Raw genomic sequence first — 22,726 nt, forward strand, 5'->3', positions numbered from 1 at the left:
TGCAAGTATTTTGAACCCCCTTCATTAGGTTGTAATTATTCCAAACAATTCTTATTCTATATTGCAAGTACTATGAAGTACTTAATCCTAAACCCTGATTCTTATTAATCTTGAGCCATAAGCCTAATTCTTCATAAACCATTGATTGTCAAATTCTCAAATACGAACCATACCTATACGATACAACTCCACAAATACATATATACCACACACTGATTCTTGATACTGAATTGCTTGAGATACCAACCATTTTGCTTTGTTTAACAAAAGACCAATCTTTGTAACCCTTGAACCCTTGGTCTTCTACTTTCTGATTCTTTCTTTGATTGAAAGTCAATTCTTAAGATTCCATTGTTATATCTTCTTGGAATAATGAATCACCCTATGCTTCGAGATAAATATTATTTATGATTCAATTCATTGATTTACATTGTTAATCATATTTTAATTCTGGAATTGGATTGTTTTTAAATATGGACTAGATTCGTGGTCAAACTAGATTCGTGGTCATAATAGGCCAATGTGTGCCTTGGATCCGGTATATAGAGCAAAGACGGGAGCCTTGCTCGGGGTTAGTGCATGATTGATCAGCAACCTAACCTTAGTTTTTAAAATAAAAATGAATATCCAATTCTAATCATTGATTATCAGTAAATTTTATTCCTTAAATCATTTCAATTGATCATTGTTAATCTATGTTATTGTCATTGTGACTTGCTAAGCTAGTTAGCCCACCCTTGCAAATCTGTTTATATTCTTTTCCAGTGAAAAAGGAAACTGGTGTTAGTGATGATCCCCAGCTAAGCTAGTTAGCCCACCCTTGCACATCTGTTTATATTCTTTTCCAGTGAAAAAGGAAACTGGTGTTAGTGATGATCCCCAGACAAGTGAGCGAGCTAGGTATCCAGGTTGAAATGGAATAGATTAGCTGATGATGATAGTTTGTAATAAAGTTGAAACTTCATTTGTAAGATAAATAAACTGGGATTTGGTACGATTGTAATATAAATAAGGTTGCGGCTTGTGGACATACTTTAAACTACGTCGATCTGTGGATTATGGTAAGTAGGGTCATTTCTTATATATTATTAATTCATAAACAGGTTTAAATATGGTGTGTGTGTATGTGTTGTGGACCCCAAACTTCTGACCCGGGTTTGGAGGGTGTTACAGTTTGGCATCAGAGCTACGATTTAAGGTCACTGCCACAAGCCTAGATTGTCGGAAAGGGGTAGAAGGTTAAGATTAGTATTAGGAAATAAAGAAATAGAACGTCCAGAAGTTGAATACGACTAAATAGTAGGGTTTAGTATGATTCATGCCGAGATTAGAGATTCTTATCTCGCAACATGATTATCAGATAGCAGCGATGACAGATATCTTTATTTCGATATCATCTGATTACTCGGAGCCTTTCGTCGGAGGACCATCATCTAATCCACATCCTGTTCTTCCGCCGGTGTCAGCCATAATACCTGTTGCGATGGATGCACCAATGTGAACTATTCTACCTCCAAGTGTGAGACTACATATTCAAGGACCTCCACCAGCTAATTCTGACTCTATTAGACATTCGGTTGTGGGTGCGTCTTAGGATTCTGTTAATCCCATTATAAATCAGATTCTCTCTTTCCCTATTTGTGAATTTTTCTCTCTAAACATTTTTTCTTTCCTCGGCGATTCTATCGGATGATTGGGACAAACGATGCATATGCATTGACTATTTGTCTGTGTGACAAAAGGGTTTGGTGGGATGCCACCAAATTATGTGTTGTGAACTATGCGGTACTAAGATTGGCCATCTTATGTACTTGTATGGTTGCTCTCAGTCATACCTACATCTTCTTCACTATTCCTTCTCATTCTATGATAATGAATTTCTTCAGTAATCTCTAGTATGAGGCTCTTCTTTTGGAGCAAGAAGCTCTATAAGGAACAGATCCGGGAACTATAACACATTATCAGGACTATAGATATCGGCAGGAATGTGAATTAATTTTGGAATGAGATTTAGGTGACCTGGAGAGTACTTGAAACTAGACGACAGAGTTGATGTGACAGCTGATATATATATAATAATGTGTGATATGTAAGATCAGACATTTGGTGGGAATATAAATAAACAAGACTTATTGACTAATGGATAGGCCTGTGGTAGCTTTGCCTTCAATAAAATATTTCGCGCTTGTACCACCAAACTTTGATATACATCAGTACCTTTCCTTTCCAGTATGGTCATCTACTTTACCATACCTGTTTTATTTTATTGCAGCAGTTATAAAACTCTTGTGATAACCTGTATTTTTCACCTAACTATTTTTATTCTGTAAAGAAGCAAGCAATTTACTTAGTTCGACTATTGAAAATATTTTCAAAAAGGGACATTTCTATTTTACACAAAAAAAATCTTTTTAGAAAAAGAGATTTGATTTAAAGGCTAAATAAGTTATTTGATTCTTTACAGAAAATGCCTCCTAGAAGAAACACCCGTGCTACCAACCAAAATGAAAAAACCAACAACAACAACAATACCCAAGACAACAATAACCAGAATGTGAATCCAGGTCCCATAGACCTAACTGTAGCTCAAATTATTTAGATCTTGGCTCAACAGAGAGTCCACCTGACTCAACAACAGCAGAGGCAGACTAACCCTCGGGTAACCTTTAAGACCTTTCAGGCGTTGAATCCACCAGAGTTTAATGGTTCTGTAGATCCGATTGAGGCAAGGGTCTGGCTGAAAGAGATTGAGAAGGCATTTGCCTTAGTCAAGGTGAGGGAGGAACATAAGATTGAGTTTGCAAGTTACTATCTGAAGAATGAAGCCACCTACTGGTGGGAAACTGTTAAAGTGTTGGAAGGTACTGATGATGTTGCGTGGGATAGATTCAAGGAGTTATTTCTAGAGAAGTATTTCCCTCAGTTTGTTCAGGATCAAATAGAATTGAAATTTTAGGATCTCAAGCAGGGGAATATGTCAGTGGCAGATTATGAAAGCAAGTTTGAGTAATTGTCTAGGTTTGTGCCATCCTATGTGGACACTGAGAGGAAGAAGGCTAGGAAGTTTCAGCAAGGACTAGCCATGGATCTGAGGGAAGGTGGCCATATTTGAATTGGACACCTATGCGGGAGTTATGTAGAAAGGTATGATTGCGGAGACAGAAAGTGAAATGTTTCAGAAAGAGAAGGAAGGTTAAAAGAGGAAGTTTGAAGGGAGTGAATGACAGTTTCAAGCAGGGAAGTTTCCAAATTTCAATCAGAGGAAAGGCAAGTTCTAGTCTGGAAGAAATTTCAACAGACAGAATTCCGGAAACGGAGGCCAGGGTAACCGTCCAACCACTGAGAACCAGCCAACCCAGCAGAGGCCAGCTCTACCAGATTGCCAAGTGTGTGGAAAAAAACATAGTGGAGTTTGCAATAAGTTGAACGTGGTCTGCTACAGATGCAACCAGAGGGGGCACTATTCAAGGGAGTGTCGTAAGCAGCTAGCCAGGGAGCCATCCAACAAGGATCAGCCTACCAGGAATCAGGCAGGAAAAGTTCCAGCAATTGGGTATACCTATTTCAATTGCGGAAAGCCAGGACACATAGAAAGGGATTGCAAGGCACGAGTTCCAGTCAATAATACACTATGAATCATAGGAGCTCCTCTAGTGGTGAATGAACCTCCCAGAGCTATAGTTTATGACATGTCCGTGATAGATGCTATCATGGACACTGATGTTGTGGCAGGTACGCTTACTGTGAATTCTTTATTGGCAAAGGTGCTAGTAAATTCGGGAGCAACTCGATCATTTATTTCTTAAGATATTGTTGATAAGTTGAATTGCCCAATTGAATTTCTAAGTGAAATTATGACGGTAGGATTAGCAAATCAAGAGTGTGTGCCTGTTAACCAAGTGTGTAAGAGCTGCGAGATTGAAATTTCTGGCAATAAGTTCAAGCTAGACCTAATACCATTTAAGTTATGAGAGTTTGACATTATTCTAGGAATGGACTGGCTATCTAAGCATGATGCTCAGATAGACTGTCGTAACAAGAAGGTAATCTTGAAGACGCTAGACGAGAAAGTGGTGACGTTTAAAGGCCAGAAGCAAGCAAAGAAGTTCTTGACGATAATTCAAGCCAAGAAGCTACTACAACAAGGATGCGAGCACTTCATTGCGTATGTGATAGATAGAAGTCAGCAGACAACAAAACTGAAAGACATTCCAGTGGTAAATAAATTTCCAGATGAGTTTCCAGATGAATTACCAGGACTTCCTCCAGATAGAGAAATTGAGTTTGCAATCGACTTAGCACCCGGAACAGAACCAGTATCTAAGGCCCCGTACCGAATGGCGTCAGTTGAAATGAAGGAACTAGAAAAGAAATTGCAAGAACTATTGGAGAAAGGAGTGATTCGACCCAATGTATTCCCATGGGGTGCACCGATATTATTTGTTAAGAAAAAAGACGGAAGCATGAGATTGTGCATCGACTATCGGGAACTCAATAAGCTTGCGACTAAGAATAGGTATCTGTTACCTCGAATTGACGATTTTTTTGACAAGCTGAAAGGAGCTAAGTATTTCTTTAAGATTTATTTGAGATCCGGATATCACCAATTGAAGATCAAACCTGAAGATATACCAAAGATAGCTTTCAGAATAAGGTACGGTCACGAATTCCTAGTGATGTCTTTTGGATTGACCAATGCCCCAACAACATTTATGCACTTGATGAACATAATCTTCAAGGAATATTTGGACGAGTTTGTAATTGTGTTTATCGATAACATTTTGATCTACTCAAAGTCAACGGAGGATCACGCGGAGCATTTAAGGATATCTTTGGAAATTTTAAGAAAGAAGAAGCTGTATGTAAAGTTTTTAAAGTTTGAGTTTTGGTTACAAGAAGTTCAATTTTTATGACACGTGGTAAGTCATGAAGGAATTATAGTGGACCCAACAAAGATTGAAGCTGTTATGAATTGGGAAAGGCCAAGGACACCAACAGAAGTAAGAAGTTTCTTAGGACTGGCAGGATATTATCGAAGATTTGTTCAAGATTTTGACGCCTTTGATAAAGCTTACCAGGAAAAATGAGAAGTTTGTATGGAATGAGAAGTGCGAAGAAAGTTTTCAAGAATTGAAAAAGAGGCTAATTACGGCACCTGTTTTGTCACTTCCATATGATCAAGGGAATTTCGTAATCTATAGTGATGCTTCTTATAAGGGATTAGGTTGCATTTTGATGCAGCATGATAAAGTCATTGCATATGCGTCTAGACAACTGAAACCTCATGAAAAGAAGTATCCTACTCATGACTTAGAAGTAGAAGCGATAGTATTCTCCTTGAAGATTTGGAGACATTACTTATATGGAGAAAGATGCGATATTTATACGAATCATAAGAGTATCAACGAGATATTATACATCTTTACAAGCTTGAAGTATATATTTACGGAAAAGGAGCTTAACATGAGACAAAGGAGATGGTTGGAGTTGATCAAGGACTATGATTGCACGATTAACTATCATCCAGGAAAAGCGAATGTGGTGGCAGATGCATTAAGCAGAAAAGAAAGACAGAACATGTTGACGATACCTGAAGAATTATATAAGGAATTTCAAAAATTGGACTTGGAAGTCAGAATTTGCAAACCTGATGAAGCAAAGATGTACAGTATGACTTTTTAACAAGAATTGTTAGAGAAGATAAGAAAGTGCCAAGAGGAAATAATGGATCAGGATATCAATCGGTTGATTGGAGAAGAGTTATGCACTCAGAAGGACGATCAAGGTATTCTCAGATTTTTATCCAGAATTTGGATACCACCAGTGGCAGAATTGAAGAATGAAATTCTACAAGAAGCTCACAATTCAAGGTATTCCATTCATCCTGGAAGTACCAAGATGTACAGAGATTGAAAAGAGAATTATTGGTGGCCAGACATGAAGAGAGAAATTGCGGAATGGGTTAATAAATGTTACACGTGTCAGAGAGTTAAAGCGAAGCACCAGAGACCAAGTGGATTATTACAACCACTAGAGGATCCAGAGTGGAAGTGGGAGCACATTGTTATGGATTTCATAGTTGGCTTACCAAGGACGAAAGCGAACCACGATGCTATATGGGTTATAGTGGACAGACTAACCAAATCAGCGTATTTTTTGCCTATCAATGAAATATTTTCACTAGATAAGTTGGTTCACATGTATTTGAAGGAAATAGTAATGCGTCATGGAGTCCCTGTGTCTATTGTGTCTGATCAAGATCCACGATTCAATTCAAGATTTTGGAGAAGTTTTCAAGAATGTTTGGGAACTAAGTTGAATATGAGTACGGCTTATCATCCGCAGACAAACGGCCAAAGCTAGAGAACAATCCAAATAATTGAAGACATGTTACGTGTGTGTGTACCATTGATTTCAAAGGCAATTGGGATGAGCATTTGCCCTTAGTGGAGTTTGCTTACAAAAACAGTTATCATGCCAGTATGGGAATGCCTCCCTATAAAGCTCTTTATAAACGCAAATGTAGATCACCAGTATATTGGGATGAAGTCGGAGAACGTAAGATACTTGGACCCTAGTTGGTATAGTAGACAAAGGAAGTTGTTGAGATCATTCAGAAAAGGCTAATTGTAGCGCAAGATCGCCAAAGGAAATATGCAGACCAATCTAGAAAGGATATGGAATTCGAAGAAGGAAATCTAGTGTTACTGAAAGTGTCATCGTGGAAAGGATTATCAAGATTCGGAAAGAAAGGGAAGTTGAGTCCTAGATACGTCGGACCTTTTGAAATTTTGAAATGTGTCGGCAAGGTGGAATACGAGTTGGCGTTACCCCCGCACATGAAGCATATTCATAATGTTTTTAACGTATCGATGCTTAAGAAGTATAATCCAGATTCTAAGCATGTAATTGAGTATGAGCGGATAGAAATTCAGGAAGATTTATCGTATATAGAGAATCCAATAGAGATTCTAGAAAAGAGAGAATAGAAGTTGAGAAATAAAGTGGTGAATCTAGTACGAGTATTGTGGAGAAACCCTAAGGTTGTAGAATTAACCTCGAAGTTAGAAAGTGATATGCGAAAAAAGTACCCTCAATTGTTTACTTAGGAGATTCTGAGGACAGAATCCTTTTAAGGGAGGAGGATGTAATATCCTGGACATGACGTAATTATTTTTATCAATAAATGATTTTTTTATGTGATTATTATGTGATTTTTGGTGAATGATTTGATGATTGGTATGCTTATGTGGATGTTTATATATGGTTAAGTCTAGGTATGTTAATTTTATTATGTCCAGAATAAAATATAGATAATTAAGGTATTTTTCTGGTAATTTTTGGACTATTATATGATTTTATATTGATTTATGAATTTATTAATTATTTTCTGAATAATTACAAAATTATTTTATAAAGTCGGGAATCGTCCAACCTCAACCGCTTTTACATTTTTACAATCCAAAACTCTTCCGAAAAGTCCTTCCTAACCTAATCTGGTAATTCCCAACATTTTCCTTTTCGATTCGGATTACGGTTTGACCCGTGTGCGTCCCGACGTACAATTTTCGATACGATAATTATTTCGATATACCAACAAAACCCGTATTCTCGAAAGACGGGATAATATTACCTTTTTTTGTATAAAGTGTTTTATAAAAGCCCAGTTTGGATAATTAGACAATACTTGTATCAAAACAGATCATTTTCGCAGTTACTTGGCGGGTAAAAAACTAATTTAACGATCCAAAATGATCCAACACGAACCAATATTCCATAAATATATATAGCCCTTTTATTATTTCATTTTATTTGTAATAATCATAATCGATCAGTAAACATATAAGAAATACAGAGAAAAACCCTAAAAACGTTATGTTCTTGAGAATGAAACATACGAACGAAGGTGTTATCGAACTCCGATTCAAGCGTGCTATCTATCAAAGCGAAACTCTCGAAAACCTCTTTCTGAATCAATCATCATTTTTTATGCAAGAATCAAAGTTTTTTTCTTATTTAATTGATTTATTTAGAATTAATTATAGATTAATTATGAAAATTTGTTCTTGATATTGTTGATATGATTTGATGATTCCATCGTGTAGATAATATTTTTCTGGTCAATTTGGTATATTATATATCAAAAATAGAGTTCTATAACATGTTGAAATTGATGTTTGATTCTGGAAAACTGAAATTAGGGTTTATAGGTTGAATGTTCTTAATTAAGATTTAGAGATTTCTTTGTTAAGGGTTATTCTTTAAAATTGATCATGCCATATTATAGATCGTGAGAAGACGAGTTTGTTGGTGTATATGTAATTAACAAACGATAGCCGGAAGAAGATGATCGAAAAATCGATCGTGATGGCGGCGGAAATTTCAGAAGGATTTTCCGTTCGATTGGCTGTTTGTTTGATCATTTTAAGTCTGTAGATGAGTTCCTGATGGAAAACAGATCATGTTATGTTAATTTGGCATGTTTCTGGGTGATGTTACAGTTGGTCAGAAAAGCTCCAGTCGCCGTTAATGGCGACTAGCCGGCGGCGGTCATCGGGGACGACGAAAGGGGTGGCAAACTTCAGTTTGGCCCCTGAAGTTGTCCCTGATATGCAAATCTATTATTCTGGTTTTAAAATTTTACAAAACTCATATTTCTGTTTTGTTTTTTTCAAAAATGGTATTTCCCTTTTTATAAATATTTTCAAAAATTGATTTTAATTATTTTAAAAATTCCAAAATTCATTATTTTGTTTCTGAAAATTATTTTAAATTCAAAAATAAATCTCAATTATTTAATTAATTAATTTTAGTTAATAATTAATTATTTAATTAGTCAATTTATATAAATATTAATTGATTAATTAATTTAATTAGTTATTAATTAACTTTAATTGATTTAATAATTAGATTTATTTATTTAAAATTGATTTAAAAATCCCGAAAAATAGTTTCGAGCTTTAAAATATTATTTAAATTTTTTTTCAAGGCTCGATAATTAATATAAAATTATTTTAAAGTCAGGTTCGGGTATTCGAATCCTATTATTTAATTATAAAATGATTCGGGGACGCGTTTTAATTCCGAAAAATGTTCAAAAATTCGTAATAAATATCTGGAAAATCATTTTAACCCCGAATCTTCTTTGAATAATTATTTTAATTGAATATCATACGTGCTATGTGTTATCTGTGATCTGATATATGCGTAATATGATAGTACGTGTATTGTTTGACTATTTTATTCATAACTTCCAATCCGTACGTCGGATTTGGGTAAAACGAAGGGTAGGTAGAAGCTTGTAACGAATAGAATGTGATGAGAAGTAGTATTGATGAGTACATGTGATATTTAACAGAGGAAGAGAGATGTAGAAAAGGAAAGTGAGTTGTCAGTGAGTGAGAACCACTTGACAAGTGCTAGTAAAGTGAAAGTGAATTAATAAGGCAAGTGTTTCCATTCTTCTTGATTATACTGCAAATATTTTGAACCCCCTTCATTATGTTGCAATTATTCCAAATAGTTCTTATTCTATATTACAAGTACTTTGAAGCACTTAATCCTAAATCCTGATTCTAATTGATCTTGAGCCATAAGCCTGATTCTTCATAAACCATTGATTGTTGAATTCTCAAATACGAACCATACCTATACGATACCACTCCACAAATATATATACCACACATTGATTCTTGATACAGAATTGCTTGATATACCAACCCTTTTGCTTTGTTTAACAGAAGACCAATCCTTGTAACCCTTGAACCCTTGGTTTTCTACTTTCTGATTCTTTCTTTGATTGAAAGTCAATTCTTAAGATTCCATTGTTATATCTTCTTGGAATAATAAATCACCCTATGCTTCGAGATAAATGTTGTTTATGATTCAGTTCATTGATTTACATTGTTAATCATATTGTTATTCTAGAATTGGATTGTTTTTAAATATGGACCAGATTCGTGGTCGGACCAGATTCGTGGTCATAATAGGCCAATGGGTGCCTTGGATCCAGTATATAAAGCAAAGCTGAGAGCCTTGCTCGGGGTTAGTGCGTGACTGATCAGCAGCCTAACCTTGGTTTTTAAAATGAAAATGAATATCCAATTCTAATCATTGCTTATCAGTAAACTTTATTCCTTATATCATTTTAATTGATCATTGTTAATCTCAGTTACTGTCATTGTGACTTGCTGAGCTAGTTAGCCCACTCTTGCAAATCTGTTTATATTCTTTTTCCGTGAAAAAAGAAACTGGTGGTAGCGAGGATCCCTAGACAAGTGAGCGAGCTAGATATCCAGATTGAAATGGAATAGACTAGCAGATGATGATAGTTTGTAATAAAGTTTAAACTTCAGTTGTAAGACAAATAAACTGGGATTTGGTACGATTGTAATATAAATAAGGTTGCGACTTGTGGACATACTTTAAACTACGTCGATCCGTGGATTATGGTAAGTAGGGTCATTTCATATATACTATTAATTCATAAATAGGTTTAAATATGGTGTGTGTGTGTGTGTGTTGTGGACCCCAAATTTCTGACCCGGGTTTGGAGGGTGTTACAGTTTGGCATCAGAGCTACGGTTTAAAGTCACTGCCACAAGCCTAGATTATCGGGAAGGGGTAGAGGGTTAAGATTAGTTTTAAGAAATAAAGAAATAGAACGTCCAGAAGTTGAATACGACTAAATAGTAGGTTTTAGTATGATTCATGCCGAGATTATAGATTCTTATCTAGCAACATGATTCTCAGGTAGCAGCGATGGCATATTCCTTTATTTTGATAGCATCTGATTACTCGGAGCCTTTCGTCGGAGGACAATTATCTAATCCACGTCCTGCTCTTCCGCCGGTGTCAGCCATAATACCTGTTGCGACGGATGCACCAATGCGAACTATTCCTACCTCCAAGTGTAAGACCACATATTCAAGGACCTCCACCTGCTAATTCTGACTCTACCAGATATTCGGCTGTGGGTGCGTCTCAGGATTCTGTTAATCCCATTATAAATCAGATTCTCTCCTTCCCTATTTGTGAATTTTTCTCTCTAAACATTTTTTCTTTCCTCGGTGATTCTATCGGATGATTGGGGCAAACAATGCATATGCGTTGACTATTTATCTGTATGACAAAAGGGTCTGGTGGAACACCACCGAATTATGTGTCATGAAATATGCGGTACAAAGATTGGCCATCTTATGTACTTGTATGGTTGCTCTCAGTCATACCTACATCTTCTTCACTATTCCTTCTGATTCGATTTCCTTGATTTTAAAATTTCATTTGGTATTCTATGATAATGAATTTCTTCAGTAATCTCTAGTATGAGGCTCGTCTTTTGGAGCGTGAAGCTCTGTAAGGCACAGATCTGAGAACTACAACACATTATCAGGACTATACATGTCTGCAGGAATGTGAAGTAATTTTGGAATGAGATTTAGGTGACCCGGAGAGTACTTGAAACTACACGACGAAGTTGATGTGACAGCTGATATATGTATAATAATGTGTGATATGTAAGATCAGACATTTGGTGGGAGTATAAATAAATAAGACTTACTGACTAATGGATAGGCCTGTGGTACCTTTGCCTTCAATAAAATATTTCACGCTTGTACCATCAAACTTTGATATACATCAGTACATTTCATTTCCAGTATGGTCATCTACTTTACTATACCTATTTTATTTTATTGCACCAGTTATAAAACTCTTGTGATAACCTGTATTTTTCACCTAACTATTTATATTCTGTAAAGAAGCATACAATTTACTTAGTTCGACTATTGAAAATGTTTTCAAAAAGGGATATTTCTGTTTTACAAAAAAAATCTTTTTAGAAAAGGGATTTGATTTAAAGGCTAAATAAGTTGTTTGATTCTTTACAGAAAATGCCTCCTAGAAGAAACACCCGTGTTACCAACCAAAATGAAGAAAACAAAAACAACAACAATACCCAAGACAGCAATAACCAGAATGTGAATTCAGGTCCCATAGACCCAACTGTAGCTCAGATTCTTCAGATCTTAGCTCAACAGAGAGTCCACCCGACTCAACAACAGCAGAGGCAGACTAACCCTCAGGTAACCTTTAAGACCCTTCAGACGGTGAATCCACCAGAGTTTAAAGGTTCGGTTGATCCAATTGAGGCAAGGGTCTGGCTGAAATAAATTGAGAAGGCATTTGCCTGGCTGAAACTGTTAAAGTGTTGGAAGGTACTGATGATGTTCCGTGGGATAGATTCAAGGAGTTATTTTTAGAGAAGTATTTCCCTCAGTTTTTTCAGTATCATATGGAATTAAAATTTCTGGAGCTCAAGCAGGGGAATATGTCAGTGGCAGATTACGAAAGCAAGTTTGAGTAATTGTCTAGGTTTATACCATCCTTTGTGGACACTGATAGGAAGAAGGCTAAGAGGTTTCAGCAAGGACTCAAGCCATGGATCCGAGAGAAGGTGGCCATATTTAAATTGGACACGTATGCGGGAGTTGTACAGAAAGCTATGATTACAGAGACAGAAAATGAAATGTCTCAGAAAGAAAAGGAAGATAAAAAGAGGAAGTTTGAAGGGAGTGAAGGATAGTTTTAAGCAGTGAAGTTTCCAAATTTCAATCAGAGGAAAGGCAAGGTCCAGCCCCGAAGAAATTTCAACAGACAGAATACCGGCAACGGAGGCCAGGGTAACCATCCAGCCACTGGGAACCAGCCAACCCAGTAGAGGCCAGCTCTACCAGATTGCCAAGTCTGTGGAAAGAAACATGGTGGAGTTTGCAATAAGTTAAATGTGGTCTGATACAGATGCAACTAGAAGGGGCACTATTCAAAGGACTGTCGTAATCAGCTAGCCAGGGACCCAGCCAACAAGGATCAGCCTACCAGAAATTAGGCAGGAAAAATTCCAGCAATTGGGTATACCTGTTTCAATTACGGAAAGCCAGGACATATAGCAAGGGATTGCAAGGCACCATTTCCAGTCAATAATACACTGCGAATCATAGGAGCTCCTCCAGTGGTGAATGAACCTCCCAGAGCTAGAGTTTATGACATGTCCGTGAAAGATGCTATCATGGACACTGATGTTGTGGCAGATACGCTTACTGTGAATTCTTTATGTGCAAAGGTGCTAGTAGATTCGGGAGCAACTCGATCATTTATTTCTCAAGATATTGTTGATAAGTTGAATTGCCCAATTGAATTGCTAAGTGTAATTATGATGGTAGAATTAGCAAATCAAGAGCGTGTACCTGTTAACCAAGTGTGTAAGAGCTGCGAGATTGAGATTTCTAGCAATAAGTTCAAGTTTGACTTAATACCATTTAAGTTATGAGAGTTTGACATTATTCTAGGAATGGACTGGCTATCTAAGCATGATGGTCAGATAGACTATCATAACAAGAAGGTAATCTTGAAGACGCTAGACGAGAAAGTGGTGGCGTTTAAAGGCCATAAGCAAGCAAGGAAGTTCTTGACGATAATTCAAACCAAGAAGTTACTACAATAAGGATGCGAGCACTTCATTGCATATGTGATAGATAGAAATCAGAAGCCAACAAAACTGGAAGACATTCCAGTGGTAAAGGAATTTCCAGACGTGTTTCCAGACGAATTACCAGGACTTCCTCCAGATAGAAAAATTGAGTTTAATCGACTTAGCACCCGGAACGGAACCAGTATCTAAGGCCCCGTACCGAATGACGCCAGTTGAAATGAAGGAACTAGCAAAATAATTGCAATAACTATTGGAGAAATGAGTGATTCGACCTAGTGTATTTCCATGGGGTGTACCGGTATTATTTGTTAAGAAGAAAGACGGAAGCATGAGGTTGTGCGTCGACTATCGGGAACTCAATAAGCTTCCGATTAAGAATAGGTATTTGTTACTCGAATTGATGATTTATTTGACCAGCTAAAAGGAGCTAAGTATTTCTATAAGATTGATTTATGATCCGTATATCACCAATTGAAGATCAAACCTGAAGATATACCAAAGACAACTTTTAGAATAAGGTATGGTCATTACGAATTCCTAGTGATGTCTTTTAGATTAACCAAAGCCCCAGCAGCATTTATGCACTTGATGAACATAATCTTCAAGGAATATTTGGACGAGTTTGTAATTATGTTTATCGATGATATTTTGATATATTCAAAGTCAACGGAGGATCACGCGGAGCATTTAAGGATATCTTTGGAAATTTTAAGAAAGAAAAAGTTGTATTTAAAGTTTTCAAAGTGTGAGTTTTGGTTACAAAAAGAGTTCAATTCTTAGGACACGTGGTAAGTCATGAAGGAATCAAAGTGGACCCAGCAAAGATTGAAGTTGTTATGAATTGGGAAAGGCCAAGGACACCAACAGAAGTAAGAAGTTTCTTAGGATTGGCAGGATATTATCGAAGATTTATTCAAGATTTCTCAAAGATTACGACGCCTTTGACGAAGCTTACCAGGAAAAATGAGAAGTTTGTATGGAATGAGAAGTGCAAAGAAAGTTTTCAAGAATTGGAAAAGAGGCTATTCACGGCACCTGTTTTGTCACTTCCAGATGATCAAGGGAATTTTGTAATCTATAGTGATGCTTCTTATAAGGGATTAGGTTACATTTTATTGCAGCATGATAAAGTCATTGCATATGCGTCTAGACAACTGAAACCTCATGAGAAGAAGTATCCTACTCATGACTTGGAACTATAAGCGATAGTATTCGCCTTGAAGATTTGGAGACATTACTTATATAGAGAAAAATGTGATATTTATACGGATCATTAGAGTTTGAAGTATATATTTACGCAAAAGGAGCTTAACATGAGACAGAGGAGATAGTTGGAGTTGATCAAGGATTGTGATTGCATGATTAACTATCATCCAGGAAAAGCGAATGTGGTGGCAGATGCATTAAGCAGAGAAGAAAGACTGAACATGTTGACGATACCTGAAGAATTATATATGGAATTTCAAAAATTGGACTTGGAAGTCAGCATTTGCAAACCTGATGAAGCAAAGATGTACAGTATGACTTTTCAACTAGAATTGTTAAGGAAGATAAGAAAGTGCCAAGAGGAAATAATGGATCAGGATATCAATCGATTGGTTGGAGAAGAGTTATGCACTCAGAAGGACGATCAAGGTATTCTCACATTTTCATCCAGAATTTGGATACTACCAGTGGCAGAATTAAAGAATGAAATTCTACAAGAAGCTCAAAATTCAAGGTATTCCATTCATCCGGGAAGTACTAAGATGTACAGAGATTTAAAAGAGAATTATTGGTGGCCAGACATGAAGAGAGAAATCGCGGAATGGGTTAATAAATGTTACACGTGTCAGAGAGTTAAGGAGGAGCTCCAGAGACCAAGTGGATTATTATAGCCATTATAAATTCCAGAGTGGAAGTGGGAGCACATTTCTATGGATTTCATAGTTGGCTTACCAAGGACGAAAGCAAACCACAATGCTATTTAGGTTATAGTGGACAGACTAACCAAATCAACGCATTTCTTGCCTATCAATGAAAGATTTTCACTAGATAATTTAGTTCACATGTATTTGAAGGAAATAGTAATGCGTCATGGAGTCCCTGTGACTATTGTGTCTGATCGAGATCCACGATTCAATTCAAGATTTTGGAGAAGTTTTCAAGAATGTTTGGGAACTAAGTTGAATATGAGTACGGCTTATCATCCGCAGACCGACAGCCAAAGCTAGAGAACAATCCAAACAATTGAAGACATGTTACGTGTGTGTGCCATTAATTTCAAAGGCAATTGGGATGAGCATTTGCCCTTGGTGGAGTTTGCTTACAATAACAATTATCATGCCAGTATCTGAATGCCTCCCTATGAAGCTCTTTATGGATGCAAATGTCGATCACCAGTATATTGGGATGAAGTCGGAGAACGTAAGATACTTGGACCTGAGTTGGTACAGCAGACAAAGAAAGTTGTTGAGATCATTCAGATAGGCTAATTGTAGCGCAAAATCGCCAAAGGAAATATACAGACCAATCTAGAAAGGATACGGAATTCAAAGAAGGAAATCTAGTGTTACTGAAAGTGTCACCGTAAAAAGGTTTATCGAGATTCTGAAAGAAAGGGAAGTTGAGTCCTAGGTATGTCGGACCTTTTGAAATTTTGAAATGTGTCGGCATGGTGGCATACGAATTGGCGTTACCCCCGCACATGAAGCATATTCATAATGTTTTTCACGTATCAATGCTTAAGAAGTATAATCCAGATTCTAAGCATGTAATTGAGTATGAGCCGATTGAAATTCAGGCAGATTTATCGTATATAGAGAATCTAATAGAGATCCTAGAAAAGAGAGAAAAGATGTTGAGAAATAAAGTGGTGAATCTAGTACGAGTATTGTGGAGAAACCATAGGGTTGAAGAATCAACCTGGAAGTTAGAAAGTGATATGCGAGAAAAGTACCCTCAATTATTTACTTAGGAGATTCTGAGGACATAATCCTTTTAAGGGGGGATGTAATATCCTGGACATGACGTGTAATTATTTTTATCAATAAATGATTTTTTTATGTGATTATGATGTGATTTTTAGTGAATTATTTGCTGATTGGTATGCTTATGTGGATGTTTATATATGGTTAAGTCTAGGTATGTTAATTTTATTGTGTCCAGAATAAAATTTATATAATTAAGGTATTTTTCTGGTAATTTTTGGAGTATTATATGATTTTATATTGATTTATAAATTTATTAATTATTTTCTGAATAATTACAAAATTATTTTATAAAGTCGGGAATTGTCCAACCTCAACCATTTTTATGTTTTTACAACCCGAAACTCTTTAAAAAACTCTTTCCTAACCTAATCTGGTAATTTCAGACCTTTTTGGTGTTATAACTTTTTCGATCCGGATTACGGTTTAACCCGTGCGCGTCCCGACGCATAATTTTCGATACGATAATTATTTCGATATACCAACAAAATCCGTATTCTCTAAAGACGGGATAATATTACCTTATTTTCGTATAAAGTATTTTATAAAAAGCCCGGTTTGGATAATTATACAATGCGGGTATCAAAACGGATCATTTTCGCAGTTACTTAGCGGCTAAGCAACTAATTTAACGATCCAAAATGATCCAACACGAACCAATATTCCATAAATATATATAGCCCTTTTATTATTTCATTTTATTCGTAATAATCATAATCGATTAGTAAACATATAAGAAATACAGAGAAAACCCTAAAAACGTTACGTTCTTGATAATCAAACGTACGAATGAAGGCGTTATCGAACTCCGATTCAAGCGTGCTATATATCAAAACGAAGCTCTCGAAAACCTCTTTCTGAATCAATCATCTATTTTTTGTGCAAGAAGCAATGTATTTTCTTATTTAATTAATTTATTTTGAATTAATTATAGATTAAATTATGAAAATTTGTTCTTGATGTTGTTGATATGATTTAATGATTCCATCGTGTAGATAATATTTTTCAGGTCAATTTTGGTATATTATATGTCAAACATATAGTTCAATAACATGTTGAAATTGATGTTTGATTCTGGAAAACTGAAATTAGGGTTTATAGGTTGAATGTTCTTACTTGAGATTTAAGGATTTCTTTGTTAAGGGTTATTCTTTAAAATTGATCATGCCATATTATAGATCGTGAGAAGATGAGTTTTTTGGTGTATATGTAATTAACAAATGATAGCCGGAAGAAGATGATCATAAAATCGATCGTGACGGCGGCTGAAATTTCAGAATGATTTTCCGTTCGATTGGCTGTTTGTTTGATCGTTTTAAGTCTGCAGATGAGTTCCTGATGGCAAACAGATCATGTCCTGTTAATTTGGCATGTTTCTGGACAATGGTACAGTTGGCCGGAAAAGCTCAAGTCGCCGTTAATGGCAAATGGTCGACGGCGGTCGTCGGGGACGACGACAGGGGTGGCAAACTTCAGTTTGGCCCTTGAAGTTGTCCCTGATTTGCAAATCTATTATTCCGGTTTTAAAATTTTACAAAACTCATATTTCTGTTTTGTTATTTTCAAAAATGGTATTCCCTTTTTATAATTATTTTCAAATTTTGATTTTAATTATTTTAAAAATTCCAAAATTCATTATTTATTTTCTGAAAATTATTTTAAATTCAAAAATAAATCTCAATTATTTATTTAATTAATTTTAGTTAATTACTAATTATTTAATTAGTAAATTAATTTAAATATTAATTGATTAATTAATTTAATTAGTTATTAATTAATTTTAATTGATTTAATAATTAAATTTAATTATTTAAAATTTATTTAAAAATCCCGAAAAATAGTTTCGAGCTTTAAAATATTATTTAAAATTATTTTCAAGCCTCGATAATGATTATAAAATTATTTCAAAGTCAGATTCGGGTATTCGAACCCTGTTATTAATTATAAAATGATTCGAAGACCCGTTTTAATTTCTAAAAATGTTCAAAAATTCATAATAAATATCTGGAAAATCATTTTAACCCTGAATCTTCTTTGAATAATTATTTTAATTGAATATCTTACGTGCTACATGTTATATGTGATCTAATTGATGCGTACTATGATTTTACGTGTATTGTTTGACTGTTTAATTCATAACTTTCAATTTGTACGTCAGATTTGGGTAAAATGAAGGGTAGTTAGAAGCTTGTAACGAATAGATAGTGATGAGAAGTAGTATTGATAAGTACATGTGATATTTAACAGAGAAAGCGAGATGTAGAAAAGGAAAGCAGGTAGTCAGTGAGTGGGAACCACTTGACAAGTGCTAGTAAAGTGAAAGCGAATTGATAAGGTAAGTGTTTCTATTCTTCTTGATTATACTGCAAGTATTTTGAACCCCCTTCATTATGTTGCAATTATTCCAAACAGTTCTTATTCTATATTGCAAGTACTTTGAAGTACTTAATCCTAAACCCTGATTCTTATTGATCTTGAGCCATAAGCCTGATTCTTCATAAACCATTGATTGTTGAATTCTCAAATACGAACCATACATATACTATACTACTCCACAAATATATATATATACCACACACTGATTCTTGATACTGAATTGCTTGATATACCAACCCTTTTGCTTTGTTTAACAGAAGACCAATCCTTGTAACCCTTGAACCCTTGGTCTTCTACTTTCTGATTCTTTCTTTGATTGAAAGTCAAATCTTAAGATTCTATTGTTATATCTTCTTGGAATAATGAATCACCTATGCTTCGAGATAAATGTTATTTATGATTCAGTTCATTGATTTACATTGTTAATCATATTGTTATTTTGGAATTTGATTGTTTTTTAAATATGGACCAGATTCGTGGTCGAACTCGATTCGTGGTCATAATAGGCCAATGTGTTCCTTGGATCCGGTATATAGAGCAAAGCCGAGAGTCTTGCTCGGGGTTAGTGCGTGACTGATCAGCAGCCTAACCTTGGTTTTTAAAATGAAAATGAATATCCAATTCTAATCATTATTTATCAGTAAACTTGATTCCTTATATCATTTCAATTGATCATTGTTAATCTTAGTTATTATCATTGTGACTTGGTGAGCTAGTTAGCTCACTCTTGCAAATATGTTTATATTCTTTTCCAGTGAAAAAGGAAACCGGTGGTAGCGTGGATCCCTAGACAAGTGAGCGATCTAGGTATCCAGGTTGAAATGGAATAGACTAGCAGATGATGTTTGGCTTGGTTGTGTTGATAGTTTGTAATAAAGTTTAAACTTCAGTTGTAAGATAAATAAACTGGGATATGGGACGATTGTAATATAAATAAGGTTGCGGATTGTGGACATACTTTAAACTGCATCGATCCATGGATTATGGTAAGTAGGGCCATTTTATATCATTATTATATTTATAAACAGGTTTAAATATGGTGTGTGTGTGTGTTGTGGACCACAAACTTCTGACCCGGGTTTGGAGGGTGTTACATTAACCAAGCCCTTTAATCACCACACAATCAACAAAGCAAGAATTATTTCCCATTTCTTTATCATTTCCTCTTGGCTTCTGTTGAGTGGCATTTATGACACTTTATTACGCTCCGTAAAGCTTTGAATTGGTGTATTTGTACTCAAGTTATTGGTGTTTTAATGTGTTTTCTAGTGTTTTTACATTTCAGGCATTAATCTGAGAATCAGGTGAATTAGCATTGATTTGATGCTAAAATGGTGTTAGGAAGGTATCCAAGGAATAAAGCTCGCGAAGACCGGCTCAAAAATGCAAGAAAAATAAGAAGTCAAAATTTTGGTAGAAGCCCAGTGCACCCGCACTGATCAAGTTCGCGGCCGCGCCCAAGCATCAAAGAGCCAGCACGCTCGCGCTGATCAAGCACGCAGCCGTGTCGTGTCGGGATAGCAGAATCTTGTTTCTACTTGGCTTTTGAGAGAAAGACTTCTACATTGCATGGGGCTGCTATATAAAAATTTGTAGGTCATTTTTCATAAGATATCAACTCAGAGACATATCAGATCTAAGGAGAAGACTGGCAAGAGACCAATAGTACAATTCAACAAAGGCGAAGATGATCTAGTTTATTCTTGTGAATCTTTGTTTTGAGTTGTAATCTTCGATGCTTGTTTCTTGTTTTGTTGAACCTATACTCTTGTGTTAACTTTGTTTGATTATTCGTATAAAGACTACGTTTATTATACCATGCTTTCATCGGAACCCACGTTGATTATGACTCTGATTATGGGCTAATCGTTATCATGGGGTTCTAGCGGATATATTTATGGATTTCTTTAGTTGATTTTTTCCGATGCCTTAGTGTGTGGTAATTATATGATAACCTAGTATTTGTTGTGCGTATTCGTCTTATGAGCGTCGCGAACTTTTAAGATAGTGTGTTAATTCTTAATGAAGTGAAAGTAAATTTAGGATTTAGAACTTGCCATGCTAGCATAGGTTCATGTATTTGTTATGCACGATTCGTAGGTAATTTTTACTATCTTACTTTCCCTATGTAATCAAGATAGATAACTTGTGCATAAACCGTTATGTTGTCGAATTCTATAGACATATAGGGTCGCAATATATTTGGTGTCTATTCAGCTTCTATCTCTTTTATGGATGTCTGGTAGTATGGTATTCGTGCAACGAAAGTTGGCGTTTATCAGTTTCGTGTTATCGAATTAGTGTCATCACCATTACATGCTAAGGTTAAGAATGATAAGGCTATTGAATGAAGTATTTAATGAAGTTAGAATCCCATGTTTTTTATATATATTAATTCAATCAATCTTATTCCCTTAGTTATAATTGTTAGTTCAATTCTTAGTTATAAACAACCTCAATTTTTTATCGTCTTAGCATTGAATAATAACCATATATTGTTGCTTAAGTGCATAAATTAATTAGTTAACCAATCCAGTCTTTATGGGAACGAATCTGATTTATATCTTATACTACTTGTGAACGCGTATACTTGCGTGTAATTTAGCGCGTGTTTAGCGACTAACTAGTTTTTGGCGCCGCTACCGGGGACTGCAGTATTAATTTTTAGCTTATGTGTTTTCCATCAGTGGTCATTAAAGTTCATTGACTCGGACATTGTTACTTATTTGTTTTGTTGTCTTATTTCAGGTACTCTGGCGAGGGTGTATGCATACGTGTTCGCGTACTCGTAAGAGAACACTGGATAAAGCCGAGGAAGAAGTTGTGGTGGTTCCAAAGGAAGTTTTTGAAGAAGAAAAGAAGGTAGAAGAAGAACAGAAATTCGAGGAACTAGTTTTAGTAGAGATGGGAGATCAAGAAGAAAATCCTAAGGCTTTGATGGACTATTCTCAGCCTAAGATCAATGACATTCAGTCAAGCATCATCAGGCCAGCCATCAGGGCTAATACTTTTTAGATCACGTCAAGCACGATTCAGATTATACAGAACTCAGTTCAGTTTAGGAGTTCTCCTACTGAAGACCCGAACATGCACATCAGGGATTTCATCGAGATCTGCGACACTTTCAAGTTCAATGATGTGACTGCAGATGCTATCAAGCTGTGACTCTTCCAATTCTCTCTGAGAGATAAAGCTAAGTGTTGGTTACATTCTCTACCAGCAGGGTCTATCACCACTTAGGAAGATCTTGCTCAAAAGTTTCTCACTAAATTCTTCCCTATGACGAAGACTGCTACAATCAGGAATGCTCTTACTCAGTTTGCTCAGCAAACTGTTGAATTTCTGTGTGAGGCTTGGGATCGATATAAGGAAATGCTAAGGAAGTGCCCACACCATGGCATGCCTAATTGGATGATTATTAACTATTTCTACAATGGATTGGGTGGTACTTCTCCCATGCTCGATGCAGCATCAGGAGGAGCCTTGTGGGCTAAAAACTACGATGAAGCTTATGAATTGATTGAACTGATGACATCTAATGAGTACTAGAATCCTTCCCAGAGACTGACTCACGGAAAAGTAGCAGGAATTCTGGAGTTGGATGTAGCAACTGCTATAGCTGCCCAACTAAAGGCTTTGACGATGAAGGTAGACACTTTGGCTAAATATGGGTTTAATCAAATTTCTAGTGTCTATGAGCTTTATGTCGGTGCCCATGAGACTGATCAGTGCATAATTTCTAGTGAATTAGCTCAGTTCGTAAGCATCTTTCAGCGCTTGCAGTAACCTGTGCCAACCACTTATCATCCCAACAACGGAAATCATCCTAATTTCAGTTGGAGCAATGCTCAGAACACGGTTCAACAACATTATCAGCAGTATCCAGCTAAGC

At 35.9% G+C, this 22,726-nt stretch overlaps 1 non-coding gene across 1 annotated transcript; it reads right to left on the minus strand.

Annotated features, from left to right (window-relative positions):
- Positions 1–22,128: 22,128 nt before the first annotated feature.
- On the minus strand, positions 22,129–22,235 carry LOC141683043 (small nucleolar RNA R71). The gene has a single exon (XR_012560080.1). It is a non-coding gene; the product is annotated as a small nucleolar RNA R71 (small nucleolar RNA).
- Between the last annotated feature and the right edge of the window lie 491 nt (positions 22,236–22,726).

This window comes from Apium graveolens, chromosome 1, assembly GCF_009905375.1.
Source record: "Apium graveolens cultivar Ventura chromosome 1, ASM990537v1, whole genome shotgun sequence".
Classification (NCBI taxonomy): domain Eukaryota; kingdom Viridiplantae; phylum Streptophyta; class Magnoliopsida; order Apiales; family Apiaceae; genus Apium; species Apium graveolens.